Source organism: Tiliqua scincoides, chromosome 14 (genome assembly GCF_035046505.1).
Source record: "Tiliqua scincoides isolate rTilSci1 chromosome 14, rTilSci1.hap2, whole genome shotgun sequence".
NCBI lineage: Eukaryota > Metazoa > Chordata > Lepidosauria > Squamata > Scincidae > Tiliqua > Tiliqua scincoides.
The window spans coordinates 6876544-6892632 of NC_089834.1; the positions used below are offsets into that span (position 1 = coordinate 6876544).

General features: G+C 46.5%; 1 protein-coding gene across 1 annotated transcript in view; it reads left to right on the forward strand.

The window, feature by feature from the left end:
• The window catches only part of ARVCF (ARVCF delta catenin family member), a 752684-nt gene that overhangs the window by 259826 nt on the left and 476769 nt on the right, over nt 1–16089 (forward strand). Inside the window, exon 2 of the mRNA XM_066609736.1 lies at nt 3539–3592. The gene's annotated coding sequence lies outside the window, so the exon portion shown is untranslated. The remainder of the gene's footprint in view (nt 1–3538; nt 3593–16089) is intronic.

Below are 16089 nucleotides of genomic sequence, written 5' to 3' on the forward strand. Positions count from 1 at the left end.
TGCCCTCTGAAGGTCGAGCTGGCTTGCGTCCCACTCCATGGGTCGGAACACCTTCGGGGCATGACCAGAAGTCACAGATGTGAATCACTTACAGGAGCTGTTCTGAGGCTCGGAGAGGTATCCACAGTTGGTTAAATCCACGGATGCCGAACCTGCAGATAAGGAGCGCTCACCATCTGTCATCCTACAGATATAGGGCACTAAATTTGGAAAATGACTCAAAGAAGTGACCCATTCGCTCTGCTGCCGTTGTGCCTCCTTTCCTGGTTGCTTTCAAAACTCTGGAAGATCTAAGCATAGATGTCCAGCACAGGGCTGGACTCTAGGACTTAGTGGGCCTACCATGTTGGCAACCTTCAGTCTCGAAAGACTATGGTATCGCGCTCTGAAAGGTGGTTCTGGAACAGCGTCTAGTATGGCTGAAAAGGCCAATTCGGGAGTGACAATCCCTTCCACACTGGGAGCAAGTGCAGTCTGTCCCTGGTCTGTCTCCCTGGCTATGGGCCTTCCTTCTTTGCCTCTTTGCCTCGGTCTGTTGGCCAAGTGTCTCTTCAAACTGGGAAAGGCCATGCTGCACAGCCTGCCTCCAAGCGGGCCGCTCAGAGGCCAGGGTTTCCCAGGCATCAGCATTTCCAGTACTCATCTCAGAGTCCACACAACAGGGGTGGCCTCTGTAATTCCCCCACAGCATTCTTGATGTATAACTTCCTAGTCAGTGACATTTGGGGGGAATTACAATGGTGGCCGTAGCTTTGAGTATGATCGTTAGCTCTGGCCATGCTACTCTTGGAGATTTTTTCCCCCAGCACTGGAAAATTCTGGGGTCCCTATCAAAATCTCCAGGTTAGCACATTGGTCTGTCACCAAGCTTGTTTTCAAGCATAAGGTACAGAAGAGGGACCAAATTGATCACATAAGCCTCCCTTATGAGAAAAGGCTACAGCATTTGGGGCTCTTTAGTCTAAAACAGAGGTGCCCAAACCCCGGCCCGGTGGCCACTTGCGGCCCTCGAGGCCTCTCAATGCAGCCCTCAGGGAGCCCCCAGTCTCCAGTGAGCCTCTGGCCCTCCGGAGATTTTTTGAAGTTCACACTGGCCCAACACAACTTCTCTCAGCGTGAGGGTGACTGTTTGACCTCTCGTGTGAGCTGTGGGATGAGAGCTCCCTCCAATGCTTGCTCTCTCACATCTGTGATGCAGCAGTGGCAGCAAAGGAAAGGCCAGCCTTGCTTTGTGCAAGGCCTTTTATAGGCCTTGAGCTATTGCAAGACCTTCGTTCATTCATATAAGTTCATCTTTAATATATTCATTTATGTAAACTTATGTAAATCTATTCAAATTTTAAATGTAAATTAATTCTTTTTTCCCCCCAGCCCCTGACACAGTGTCAAAGAGCTGATGTGGCCCTCCTGCCAAAAACTTTGGACACCCCTGGTCTAAAAAAAAAAAAGGCACCTGAGCAGGGGGACATGATAGAGAGACACAAAATTATCCAGGGGATGGATAGAGAGATGCTCTTTTCCCTCTCAGATAACGCCAGAACCAGGGGACATCCACTTAAATTGAGTGTTGGGACAGTTGGAACAAAGAAAATATTTCTTTACCCAGTGAGTAATTAATCTGTGGGACTCCTTGCCACAGGAGATGGTGATGGCATCTTCGAAGGGAATTGGATGTATTTCTGGAGGAAAAGTTCATCACAGGTTACAAGCCATGATGGGTATATGCAACCTCTTGGTTCTGGAGGTGGGCTATCCCTGAATGCCAGGTGCAAGGGAGCATAGGATACAGGCATTTTGTTGCATTGTGTGCTCCCTGGTGGGCCATTGTGAGATACAGGAAGCTGACTTAGATGGGCCTTTGGCCTGATCCATCAGGGCTCTTCTGATGTTCCAGTGAATCAGACCAATGGCCCTTTGAGCCCAATTTTGTCTGAATAAAAGAAGGTTTCCAGACTTTTTGCTGTAGGCCTTTCTAGGTATCACAGTGGAGATTCTTATGACAGGAGAAGCCACAGCTTGAAACTCAGGCATTGTGCCGAGCAGGTGCTCTCCCATCAAGCTATAAGTTTTGCAGCATTTCCCTGTATTCTGGGGTGTTTTTATTCTGAAATGGTGGCTCTCAAATGGGCAAAAACGTTCCATTTGTTGCTGTAAAAACCCTGTTTCTGAATCTTGTTTCCAGTCCTTGAGTACTTTTCCCTGGTGCGGTTTCAGTCTCAGCTCTGCATCCTGGGGACTAGAAGCATGCCTGGGATTTAAAATGACATTTTAGCCGCTTGCTGTTCCAAAAGACTTTCCTGCCTAGATGGGAGCCGTAGATGGCCGTTTTCCGATTTTGCTGGTACAAGAATATAGCAACACAGAAGGAAATATCACAGGGTTATTATTATTATTATGTTATTATCCCCATATTGCAAATGGGAACGACTGAGGCTGAAAGGAAGCAGGCTTGCCTGAAGGTCAGCTGCTGACTTAATAGAACAATTAGATTAACTTGATTGTAATTGCATTAATTATGGAACTAGTTAGTGTACTGAGAGCAACAGTAAGTGTAATGCTCAACAGCATAAACTTGGAAATTTAGTCTATGAACTAGCCAGGAAGTCTTTGGCAAGTTGCTCTCAACATCAGCCCGCCCACCCCCCGACTCCGGGATTAACAAAATGATCTGCATTATAGGCCTGTTGCAAGTATTAATGCATTAATGAATAAGACTTATTTATTTACAATTAGAGCACAATTTAAAACTACTGTATGGAACACAATGCAATTTTATTGTACGTGAAGTGCTTTGTGCCTGCATTTCAGACATGCAAACGCTTTGTGTACAATTAAATTATATTCTACATAGTATTTTAAAATTGTGTTCACGTTACGGATTCTCATTATGCCCTAGTTTAGGCTAGCAGGAGGTCTGTTAGGGCAGGAGGTCTGGCTCAGTTGGTAGAGCTGCCGCCTTGTATACCTGAAGATCTGAGGCTGCCAGTTCGAAACAACCGGAAGTACCCCAGAACTGACCACACTGATATACTGATGAGCTGACCCTCGGTGGCAGAGAGGAGTTGCCGTCAAGTGGAGTGTGGGAGGCGAAGGGCCAGAGAGAGACCAGACCGGGAACGAAGTTCCAGAGTTCTATGAAAGACTAGAACTATTCAATTGTAAAAATCCCTACGGGGGTTTAGAACAGCCTGCCTGTGTAAACCGCCTTGGATTAACGTCTGAGGAGAAATCTGAGGACCAAAGAAAGGCGGTATAAAAATACCTTTATCAATAGTAAGAGGCACTTTTTCAAGTGGGTGCTCCTCTTTTTTAGCAGGGGGAGAGTAACTGGCCCTCCTCACCCCAGCAGTGTCTTTTCTAGTGGCTGTCTGCTGGTGTTCTTTTGCATCTTTTTAGATTGTGAGCCCCTTTGGGACAGGGAGCCGTTAGTTATTTGATTTTTCTCTGTAAACCGCTTTGTGAACTTTTTGTTGAAAAGCGGTATATAAATACTGTTAATAATAATAATAATAACAACACTTTCTACTTGCTTTTTCAGAGTACTCCTCCCTTATGTCGCATGGAGCCTAACTCAGGTTAGGAACGTGACAAGGTAAGACCATTTAACGCATCACATTTTTTTAAAGTGTAAAGAGACTGTATCTTCCAAAATAGTAAAGATTCCTTCACCCAGTTTATTTTTACTCTGTTGATGCACGGGGACAAGTAAGACAAGTCACAGTTTTGTCATGCTCTTTGTGGCAAAGGGCAACTATTCTTCATTTCTCCCCCCCCCCCCATTTTATTCCAGAAAGTACATGTGGTATAAATGGAACCAGCAGTGTAATGCAAAACAGGCTTTGGAGAATGACCTGGAAAGGAATGCAGGCAACCTAAGCCCTGTTGTTTAGATTGGCAATGGTTAGGATCTTGTTTTTAGTTGGTTTCTTCTTTCTGCTATCATGTGGCTTTGCTCATTGTTTTGGAGTTGCCTCAAGCTATTTGCATGCACCATGAGGACTTTGTAATAGTAGGTGGTTGAGTGCCCATCAGCAAAACAGGGCCACCCCCAAATAAGGTACAGTAGGCCCACAGTATCCACGGGGATCTGTTCTTGGACCTCCTGGAGATACCACTTTTTGCTGATAATGAAATCCACAAGGAAGGTCTTAAGGACTGCCTGGATATGACCGGAAGCATCTTGTAGTCACGTCCGGGAAGTGTGCAGGGAGGACATATATGGCCTCCCAAGGCTCTTCCAGTTCTGTGTCCAGAAGGCTCTTCTGTCTGGGAGGTTCTTGAAGCCCTTCAGATGTGGGGTCAGCACCCATGTTGAATCAGATCCGTGGGTGCGGAACCCGCGGATGAGAAGGGGCTTTCCGAGGCCCTCTAGTCATGGGCTTGGCATCTGCAGATGCTGAAATCCCACTGGGATTCCCACTGCTGAGGGCCCACTGTGTCCACATTTTCTTGATTTTGTTTGTTTCAATGGCTCGTGTTTGTTTTCTTCTGTACTAATAATACTTTTAATTGATGCTGTAATAAGCCACCTTGAATCTCCCAGCAAGAAAGCTGGAGCTGAATTTTTAACACACACCAATATTTGCTCAGCTTTGTATCTGCTAATTCTCTTCAACTACTCTCAAAACCACCCGTTGCTCCAAATTTTGCTCCAGTTTTGTCATAGGCTTGATTCAATGGAAGCTCAATCAGATGACAGAAAGGGTGTTTTGTCACTGTGTATATGTTTTACCTTCCGTCAGTCTAAGGCAGGGCAGTGGATCAGGGCAGCATTTACCTTAAGCAGGGCTTGCACATGCTCAGTTGTTCAGCATTGTCTTTGTCCTAAACAGCAGGCGGTGGTGGGAAGCAGCATTGGTTGATGTATTAGAGAGAGGTAAGAGTTGAAGGATTTGTTCTGCTGTATAATAAGGATCTTGCACTCCTGATAAGCTCAGGGGTGGGGGGAGAGGAGGAGGCGGCACAGAGAAGAGCAGGCTGCAGCCTAAGCAAATAGGGTGAATTAATACCTTTTTGTCTGCAAGCAGAGGCTTTGTTCTTACTGATGTGATGAACCTGTGTGTTGCTGGAGTCTTTGTATGGTATGTGGAGGGCTTACATTGATTGAATGCACCTACAGACTGTGGAACAGTCTACTACGACTTGTTGCAGGGGTGTCAAGCATACATGGGGCGCCAGAAGCAGGGGGCCTGCTATAGGGCACCAACCCTGGGCCCAAGCATACAGGGGGGCCCCAGAAGCAGGGGGTGCCAACCCTGTTATAGTTGGTGTGACCCCAGGGCCGCCCTTTCAGCAGTGCCACTTCTGCAGATACTCTGGGAGGAAGAGATGGAAGGAGGCCTCAGAAGGCAAGGAATACTATGGGGGAAAGGGCAGACCAAGAGGGGTGAAAGAGGGAGATGCTGGGAGAGCCCGGTGATCATGTGGGTTGCCTTTTCAGCAGGGCTTCCTTTGCAGAGGTGTCGCATCTTAGCTGCTGAGATGTGAAGTGAAGCCTCTACAGTAGTAGTGCTGCTAATAGGGTGACCCACATGACCTTTCTCATATCTTGAAAGCATAATCAAGATTTGCACATTTGCAGCTGATGAGAACAAAGTGCTTGTTTCTGGCGATCATCTGCTTAATGACGTCACGTCCTGCTGAGTGATGTCATTTTCAGCTCACAAATGCTATTTGAGCCACTATATGAAACAGGATTAACACTCCTGACTTGCTGTGTCCCTCCCAGAAGGACATTGATGCTTTTGGGAAGCATTATTTATAGGAAACCTGTTGCTTGTGGGGCAGTGGTCGTCAGGCTGAGAGGTTTGGGCAAAAAGACTCAGGAAATATCTGTTTATATTACTTACTCAATAGCATTTTCTCAGATGGTCTCATTGAAGTTTATAGCAATACGTTTAAAGCGCATGAACGTAAAGCCAGCAATAATTTAAAAAACAAACAGAACAATTGAGCCTCACACAACCACACCCCATAAAAGCAGCAGAGAAAACGATATAGCCAACTGCCGTAAGCCAAAACAACAATAAAGGGCACGGGAGCCAATTAAAAATGTTTCAGATGTTCCTGAGAGCTGTTTGGTGTGCTGTGCCTGATGTCTAGTGCAGAGGTGGGCAGACTTCAGGCCTGTGGATCTTTGAGTTCCACAAACTGGAGCTGGAAAATAGTATAAGTGGAGCCTCCTTATCTGCAGATTCGGAATCTTGTTCCGGTTGCATCTGGGAGGTTTATAACAATACATTTAAAGTGCATGAACGTAAAGCCAGCAATAATTTAAAAAACAAACAAAACAATTGAGCCTCACACAACCACACCTCATAAAAGCAGCAGACAAAACGATATAGCCAACTGCCGTAAGCCAAAACAAAACAACATTAAAGGAGAGGCCATGCACCACCCAGCCTTTTTCGGCGACTTCCAGTTTTTGCACAGTTTCCAAGGTCTGGACGCAACCGAAGCAAGGCTGTGGTGAAGATTGGCACTTCAGCGACCCCCCCCCCCCAAAAAAAAACCCATAGATTTCATTATCCGTGGTTTTTCGGTATCTTCAGAGTTCTGGGAACAGATAAGGAGGCACCACCTGCAGTGTAAATATATGTGTAATGGAATCAGGTGCAAAATGCTGACTCAGGGAATGGTGTTGAGAACTGACTGGGCTGGTGGTAGCGGCTGCCTGGCGTGGCAAGCCAGCAAGAGTTACGGTGGATCCTCTTTATCTGTGGGCTCAGGACCCATAGATTTGAGCGCCAGCAGTTGCTGGAGGGTCTCAGAGGACCTCCTGGATATGACGGAAAGTGGCTTCTGGTTGCATCCAGGAGGTGTTTTGAGGTTTGGGGAGACTGTGGGTGGCCTCTCTGCACCTCAGAACACCCTCCACATGTGACCAAAGTTGCCAGCACAAACTGGAAGTGACTTCTCGTCACTTCTTGGAGTCTCCTGAGAAGGTGGTGAAGCCACGTGCAACCTCCAGAGGGCCAAGTGTGGCCTCTGGGTAAGCTATTGAGGTGCTGTTGCTGCCCTCTCCCCATGGATTTAGTTATCTACAGATTTTGGTATCTGTGGGGAGTCCTGGAAAGGACTCCGAGAGCCAAGAATATTTGATCAGACTCCACCTACCGAAGCTGGTAATTGGGTCCTTCTGGACTAGTTGGGCTGTAAAATCTTCCCATCTGGGTTGGGTCTTTATCTGAGCAGCACAGTCTCTTTGCTTCTGGCATGCATCCCTCCATGTCATCTGGTGGTGTGCACAAAACCAGGGTTGCTCTTCTGTCCTGGTTCCTTGACTCCTGGCGATCCAGCCTGGCCTTGACCTTTCACCCCTATGATTTCTGTCATTGTCCCAGCCCTGACCGGTGGAGCCAATTACCCTACGAGCCTTGCTCAAAACCTGGCTTTTTAAAGGCGCGTGCATGGAACGCTCCTGCTATTGTTGAAACCTAATGAGCGGCACTGCATTCTGCATGGAGACGCAGGTCTTACCGGTGCAGACGCAGACGTGCGTCTCCATTCCCATCTGATAATTGTTAGTTTCCATTTTACAAGTGATTGAAATTTTGAAATCTAATCCGTGCTGTTTGAAGGATGGAGCATAATTAACTCCTACCTCCTACCTGTTGCAGTGTTTTGATAGGTGAAGTGCGTGTCCTATTTTTAGCCAGAATACTTTTAGAAATGTAGTGAAAAGAACATAAAAGATCAAGGCTTTGTAGCTTGTCACCTGCGAAGCTGGGTGCTTTCCCACTAGGCCTGGGATAGCCAAAGGCTGGTCCATCTATGAGGCCGGATGAGGTAGTTGCCTCAGGTAGCAGAATGGCAAGAGATGCCCACTTCTATTTAGCCCAGGGGTCTCCAAACCCCGACCAGGGCATGATGTGGCCTGCAGGACACACTGGGCCTGTGGTCTCTGATCCCCGGAGAGCCTTTGGCCCAATTGACCAAACACAACCAGAGTTGTGCTTGGGGGGGGGGGGCAATGGGTGTCCATTTAAGTGTGTGCTTTATTTCTTGGGCTGTGTTGGTGCTTAGAGAAATCCTGGGCATTTGAGCCCATTCATTCATCTAAGTTCCATCTCTAATGCAGTGTTTCTCAAACTGTGGGCCGGGACCCACCAGGTGGGTCGCAAGCCAATTTTCAGGTGGGTTCCCATTCATTTCAATATTTTATTTTTAATATATCAGACTTGATGCTACCATGCTACATGACTGCATTTGGGGAAGTGTTACAGACCTGTACTTTTAACAGGCTATTATATATGTGCTTTTAACAATGATAGTAAATGGGTACTTACTCCTGGGTCAGTGTGGATAGCATTGTAGCCGAGGACTGTTAAAAATTTTCCTGCTTGATGATGTCAGTTCCAGTCATGACATCACTTCTGGTGGGTCCTGACAGATTCTCAGACTAAAAAGTGGGTCCTGGTGGTAAAAGTGTGAGAACCACTGATCTAATTTATTTATTTATTTATTTATTGGATTTGTATTCCGCCTTTCTCCCCAAAGGGCACCCAAAATATTTAAATTTTATATTTAACTTTATTTTTTTGGCCCTCAATGCTGTGCCAGATATTTGATGCAGTTCTTTGACCGAAAAGTTTAGAGACCCCTGACCTAGCCACTCATCTCCACTGCTGCTCCTCGTCTTCCCTCTCTCTGGATTGTAAAAGGGAACCACTAATAGCTGAATCAGTGGATACAGAATCCATGGATAAGGGTGAATGCCTGTATTAGCTGCTGAGTGTTGGTGTCTTAATTTCTCTTTGAATGTTGCAAACATACATATGGATAGTCACATTTCATGTAATTCCTTTTCTCCAGTTCCCTGCTTTCTGGCTACTTGAGCCCACCGGGTATATTTTAGCTGAGTGGTGGGTAGGGGGGGGAGGGTGTCAAAACCTTTGTTTGTTTTGCAAACATTCAAAATGTTTGCCAAACACACTACTGGCGTGCAGACACTGCCACTGGTCACTCGGTTCCAACAGGAGCAGTCCTTCAGCTGGAAGGGGCTGAGCAGTTGTCGACACGTCTCCTTGCATTGACCCGCCAGGAGAATTAAATCATTTTTATTGCTCCTATTGTATTATCCCAGGCCAGTATATGTCTTGCTAGCATTTTATGGCCCCTAAAGTACCGCTGGCTTCGAGGTATTTAGGCTAGGAGTCAGTCTGCCGTTTGCAGCTAAGCACAGCTGGAGAGATTCCATGTTAAATGGCAGCTGTGTCGGAACGTGAATTATGATTCATGGAGCAGGCTGTGACTTCACAGCTTTTAAGCTCAGAGCTCTTCTGTTTTGATGGATCTGTTTTGGGCCTTCCCAGTCCCTGGTGCCGTTTCTGCTCGTCATGTGTCCTTTTTTTTTTTTACCTCTGCTCATTCCCTCGACTTATGAATTCTTTTCTGCTTTCTAGCTTTGTTTGAAGAGCCTCCCTCAGTGCTCTCAGATCTGATTTCTTTGGCATTTCTTCCCCCTTGCTTTGTTTTCCCTTCAAGAGATACACAAATAGGTATTGTGCGCTTTCTTTTTAAAAAAACTGGGATCCAGCTTCCAGTAGTGGAACTATTGGGGTGCAGCTAGTGTGGGATGCCCTGGCTATCGCCCTTAGGAGGGGTGATCCCATACCGCCTGAGTCTCCATTCGGCGATCTTTGGCCCCCCTGGGCCCAGCAGCCTTGCACCTTCACCGATGATCAACTTTCCGCCGCTTGTCAGCAAGAGTGCCAGGTAGCTGTGCCCAGAGGGGGCTGAAGATTGCTGAACAGAGGCTGTCCAGAGGTGGGCTATTTGCCTTTAAGGCAACAAGATAGCCCAGAAGGTCAGGGGTGATGTGATTACGTCATTCCTGGACTTCCAGCATGCCGAGCTTCACAAGGTGTTGCGCTGGGTGATGTGCACCCCCAGGATGCCTCTGCCAATGCCTGCATGTTGTCAAAGTGACTCAAAAGCACGCATAGTTCTATACCAGCTGAATTTAAAATGACAACTCTTAACAAAATGGACAACATGCTAGGAGCCAGCATCAAATTGTAGGACATCAGCAGGACTAGCTGAAGACTCCCCCTCTCCAGTACCTGAGGTGGTACACCACATGCCCCCCCTTACTTGATGGTGTACCAGCTGCCACCCCAACCCCTCCCCCCCCAAGGAATAGAACAGAAGAGAAAGTTTGGAGGAGAGGAGAATGAGGAGAGTGCTGAGTGGGGGAGGGAGCGTGGAGTAGAGCGGTCGCCTAGAGAGGATAATGGAACATAAGAGGAAGTGTGGAGGAGATTAGAGAACTGAACTTGAGAGCAGAATGCAGCAGAAGTGTGGAGGAGAGGAGAATGGAATGGAAGGAACATAAGAACATAAGAACAGCCCCACTGGATCAGGCCATAGGCCCATCTAGTCCAGCTTCCTGTATCTCACAGCGGCCCACCAAATGCCCCAGGGAGCACCCCAGATAACAAGAGACCTGCATCCTGGTGCTCTCCCTTGCATCTGACATAGCCCATTTCTAAAATCAGGAGGTTGCACATACACATCATGGCTTGTACCCCATAATGGATTTTTCCTCCAGAAACTTGTCCAATCCCCTTTTAAAGGCGTCTAGGCTAGACGCCATCACCACATCCTGTGGCAAGGAGTTCCACAGACCGACCACACGCTGAGTAAAGTATATTTTCTTTTGTCTGTCCTAACCCGCCCAACACTCAATTTTAGTGGATGTCCCCTGGTTCTGGTATTATGTGAGAGTGTAAAGAGTGATGGGGTGGACAGGAGAGTGTTGATGGGTTAGGGCAGGGGTGTCCAAAGTTTTTGGCAGGAGGGCCACATCGTCTCTCTGATACTGTGTCAGGGGCCGGGGGAAAAAAAGAATTAATTTACATTTAAAATTTGAATAAACTTACATACGTTTACATAAATGAATATATTAAAGATGAACTTATATGAATGAATGAAGGTCTTGCAATAGTTCAAGGCCTATAAAAGGCCTTGCACAAAGCAAGGCTTGCCTTTCCTTTGCTGCTGCTACTGCATCACAGATGTGAAACAGCCAGCATTGGAGGGAGCCCTCACACGAGAGGTCAAACAGTTGCCCTCACGCTGAGAGCAGTTGCATCGGGCCAGTGTGGGCTCCAACAAATCTCTGGAGGGCCAGAGGCTCATTGGAGACTGGGGGCTTCCTGAGGGCCGCACTGAGAGGTCTTGAGGGCCGCAAGTGGCCCCAGGGCCGGGGTTTGGGCACCCCTGGGTTAGGGCAACGCTTCCCAGACTCACTCAGCTTGTGATGCCAGCCTTTGCTGCAGAAATAGAGAGTGGCTCCTGGTGATGATGTGGTCACCAGTTACTTCCAGGTTGGGAGGCCAAATGTGATGCTACGAACTGCGGCAAGAGGCTCAGGGTGGACAGGTGGGTTTTTTCATGTGTGCGAAAACAGCACACTGGGACTCTGTGCACTGAGTGCACTGAGCCCAGCCTTATCCTGTTGCTTGTAGTGTCCTGCTTCCTGGCAGCAGGCATCTCATGCTGCCCTTAGGAGCCGTACAGCACAGATTGGGGACCTCTGGGCAAGGGCTCCTTCATTGAAATACATGGTGAAGGCAGTGGTGACGAGGTAGGAGTGTCAGGCTATGTGACGTCATGGCAGAGAAACTGGACTGCAAATTGGGCCTCCCCCAAATTCACATCTTGTCTTTGCCATGAATTCTCACTTAGTGGCCTCGGGGAAATCATTCTGTCTCTTGGGCCTCCGTCTTCCCCATCTTCAATGTGGGAATGACATTACTAACCTGTAAGCAGTGGTTCCTGAACATTTTTGAGTGGTGGCTCCTTTGGCCTACTGGGCTATTGGCCGCAGCGCCCACTAGGGCTACAATCCTATATATTTTATAGGGTGGCAGGTTTTTAGCAAGGTTTCTGTGGCTCCCCTGGCTGGTTTCCATGGCTCCCCTGGGAGCCACGTCTGGGAACCACTGCCTTATAGGGTGGTTGCAAGAATAACATTGAGACATTACGTGATAAGTGCTTTGCATGCTCAGAGTTTTTTTCCCCATCTTAAACCTGTTTTGTGTGTAAGGAATGTGAAGCAGTTGTACGGAGGAAATTTCCCCCGAGTGGGTAGAGTGCATTTCTTTTGCCATGATTAATCAAGTCTTCTTCTTTCCCTCCCCCTGGCATATGGGATCAGGGGCATAGTTTCTAGATCTAAAGATTGTGACTTCTAGGTAAAATGGAGACTGCTATTTATTTGATTGTTAACCAAGTTGTCAGTCCATCCTTTCTATTTTTTTCTGGATTTTTTCCAAACAGCCAGCCCCCTTTGGTAAACACGGCCTTTGTGAGCTGCCTGGTTGACACCCAAAGGTGTCAGAGGAATGTTCTGTCAAGCCAGACATAAAGCGGATTGCTCGGAGGAGCCGAGCAGCTTCAGATTTGCGCAAGCCCCTTCTCTGTAAAAAAAAGAAAAAGTGTGCTGCTCTGATTGCTTTTGCAAGTGTTCTACCTATGGCTTCTCTTGCATTGCCAGTTGAATGAATCTTTAGCCTTCCTCTTCAGTGCGCACCATGTAGCAGGTTATGGAGCATGTCCTATGGCAGTTTTTTGCATCCCACAAACATAAAGGGGAAGGTGATGACATGGAGTTGATTGTTCGGTTTAATGATTTGGATTTAAAATATTTGAGTGGCTCAACAGTGCCATCACTCAATCGGGAAGCAAAGATTTTATATGTGTGCCCACGTTTGCGTGTATGTGCATTCATGTGTATATTTAACAAAGTGTTTTTTTAAAGTGTTTTATTAGGAGTGCTGTACAGCAAGTCCTCATTTTAAAGTTGTCAATAGGTTCTTAGACTTTGCAACTTTTAGTGAAACGACTTATCACCAAACCAATTTTCTCGCAGGCTAATTGATATACCCAAACAAGAGTTATGTTCCTAAAGCATATTTCTGGTCATGAAAACATCACCAAACTTCTCATTTTAGAGACCCCAAACACTTGTAATATCAAACACTGAAGTACATGTGAGCTTTCGAGGTTGAAGAAAACCCATACAGACATGGGGAGAACCTGCAAACTCCATACAGACAGTGGACCCAGCTGGGAATTGATTTTTAACTAATAAATTTTTCTAATTTGATTTTTTCCTCATTAACTTTATAACAAAATGACTTAAAATGAACATCAGAACAGCCCCACTGGATCAGGCCATATGCCCATCTAGTCCAGCTTCCTGTATCTCACAGCGGCCCACCAAATGCCCCAGGGAGCACACCAGATAACAAGAGACCTGCATCCTGGTGCTCTCCCTTGCATCTGGCATTCTGACATAGCCCATTTCTACAATCAGGAGGTTGCGCATACACATCATGGCTTGTAACCCGTAATGAATTTTTCCTCCAGAAACTTGTCCAATCCCCTTTTAAAGGCGTCCAGGCCAGACGCCATCACCACATCCTGTGGCAAGGAGTTCCACAGACCAACCACACCTGAGTAAAGAAATATTTTCTTTTGTCTGTTCTAACTCTCCCAACACTCAATTTGAGTGGATGTCCCCTGGTTCTGGTGTTATGTGAGAGTGTAAAGAGCATCTCCCTATCCACTCTGTCCATCCCTTGCATAATTTTGTATGTCTCAATCATGTCCCCCCTCAGGCGTTGTATTATTGTACTATTGTATTGTATTGTATTATTGTACTATTGTTGTATTATTGTACTATTGTACCCTTCAGGCATTGTATTATTGTACTGTTACTGATATTTAATATTATTGATGAGTGTTTTTTTTATTACTGTGACCTGCCTTGAGTCCCTCCTGTATGGTGGTGTGGCATATACACATTTTTATATGCTATTTACCTGCAGAAAATCTCTTATCACCCCCCTGTCCAGTGCTGATTCTTTCAGTGGCACCTTTGGGGGACCCTAGGAGCTCCTAGATCATGGGGCATAATTGTTTTGTGTTTGAAAATCACACACACAGACCCTGAAACTGTATTTGAATGCAAAAGTGAGCAAAATGGCATGGGGGGGGGAAGGAAAGAACTGGACGTTTCCTCATGATCCCAATCCAGATTGGCCTGCCCCTTAGCAGCTGTTTCTAAAGAAGAGAACAGCAATTGTGGGAGTGATCATACACTGAAGATGTATGGGTTTAGTTTGACCCAGTGTTAGAAGAAGCAGGTGGCTGGGATGAGTCAGACCCTGGGTGGCAAGCCGCAGTGGGGTGGCCAGGGGATAGTGGCACATAGGGAGAGGGGTCAGCTGGAGCGACACACCCTTCTCAGCACTCTGGGTGTTTCCTGGGCTTTCCACTTGGGTGCATATAGCATACATTGCTTAACGCAGTGATCGTTGTGGTGTTCGGTCCACCCGCCCTCCTGCGTCTCTGTTTGGCTCTGAAATGGAGTTTTTCTGGAAGTGGGGGTGGGGGGTGTAGTGTGCAGACACGGGGGAGACATGGTGATGCGTGGTGGGGTGGGGTTAGGTGTCAATGTGCTGCCCAGCCTGGGTGCCAAGGAGCCTCTGGGACACCTCTGGTTTGACCCAAAGACATCTGAGTTTGTGGGCTGCAAGGTCTTGTGTGCACCTGCTTTGTGCATCTCTCTGTTTTGCTGAATTTCAGTATCTTCCTAGTGCCTTTCAAAGAAAGAGAAATACAAAACTGTTACTGTTCCCTGGTCTGTACACTTGAAGTTTTCCAGTTCTCATGACAAACTCAAGGAATCCTTTGTTTTAATGCACTCATGAAGCAGAGTGCAGAGTCTCAAGAGTCATTTAGGGAGACAGGGCCAGTAATTTTCCCTCTCCTTTACCACCTCTTAATTTGCAAAAGAATGGCATACATTAAGCTTTATATAGTACTCCTGGTTCTTTTGCAAACTTTGGTGTTTTGGGAATCTGCCTGGGGTTTTAACCTTTTAATTGGATAACCACTGGATATTAAAACCAGCACATCTTGCAGGATACTGCATTTGAGATGCTCCGAAATACAAAGCCCTTAAATTGACATTTAAAGGGATGGAATGGAGGTGAGAGCCTCCCTTTCTGCAGACCAAGATGGATATTTAAAGGAACTTTAAATGGTCAACTCGTTCTTGATCATGATGTTTACAGAGTGCATTTCAACTGTTCTTAGTTCTTCCTGTACATTGTGACTCCCCTAACATCCCTGTGAGGTTGGCCACTGGTGTTGTCCCCTTGTTTCTGATGGTGGATCAGTGGGTGTAACTGAGGTATCGTTTTTAACATGCCCCCCCCAAGTGTTAGTACCCTGCAGGAGCCAGATGCCCAGAACATCCCCCCCCCCCGGGGGGCATCTGGGAGGTGGTCTGGCATGGAAAGACCTTGGAAGTCAGCTGAAGTACCTTTCTGAGGCCTCAGAAGGCCTCTTTTTTGTCTTGATCCCAGTGCTAAAAGGTTCATGAACCTGCTCAAGATTGCCTTAGGGCGCAATCCTAACCCACTTTCCCGGGGTTAGGGAAAACCCCGACATAAAGGCAATGCAACTCCGAGGTTAGGGAATAAACATTCCCTTACTTTGAGGAAGCCTCAATGAGTGCCACTCAACTGCAGGATGCAGCACATGCCCCATTGGCACTGCTATGCCAGTGCTGGAAAGTTGGTGAGGATTTGGGCCTTAGAAACAGCCACAGAACCTGGAAGAGTTTTTCCACAATTTTCAACCCCTATGCTCCAAAATCCCATGGCACACCAGCAGATCTTTTGTGGCACACCAAAGTGCTGCAGCAAGAGGTTGAAAACCCCTGCTAAAGAAAGATTATTTAAATAAGAAATAGCCAATTTTGATTAACACTGAAAGGAGATATTGCAATATTCCAATAGTGGGGAAATGGATCCCAGTTTATTTGGCCTCTTTTCTTGCTTTCCCTATCAAGAAGAAGCGCTTCACCAAAGTTCCCAAAAGTTGTTGGGCAACAATGTGAGGTCCTCAGTTGAAATATGAAGAGTTCTCTGTCCATTGGCCTCCCATAGAGTGGCTATTTTTGGTTTTATCAGGCTTGTAATTATAGCAACCTACAAGAACCCACAACAGAAATAATAATAATAATAATAATAATAATAATAATAATAATAATAATAAAGGTATTTCTAT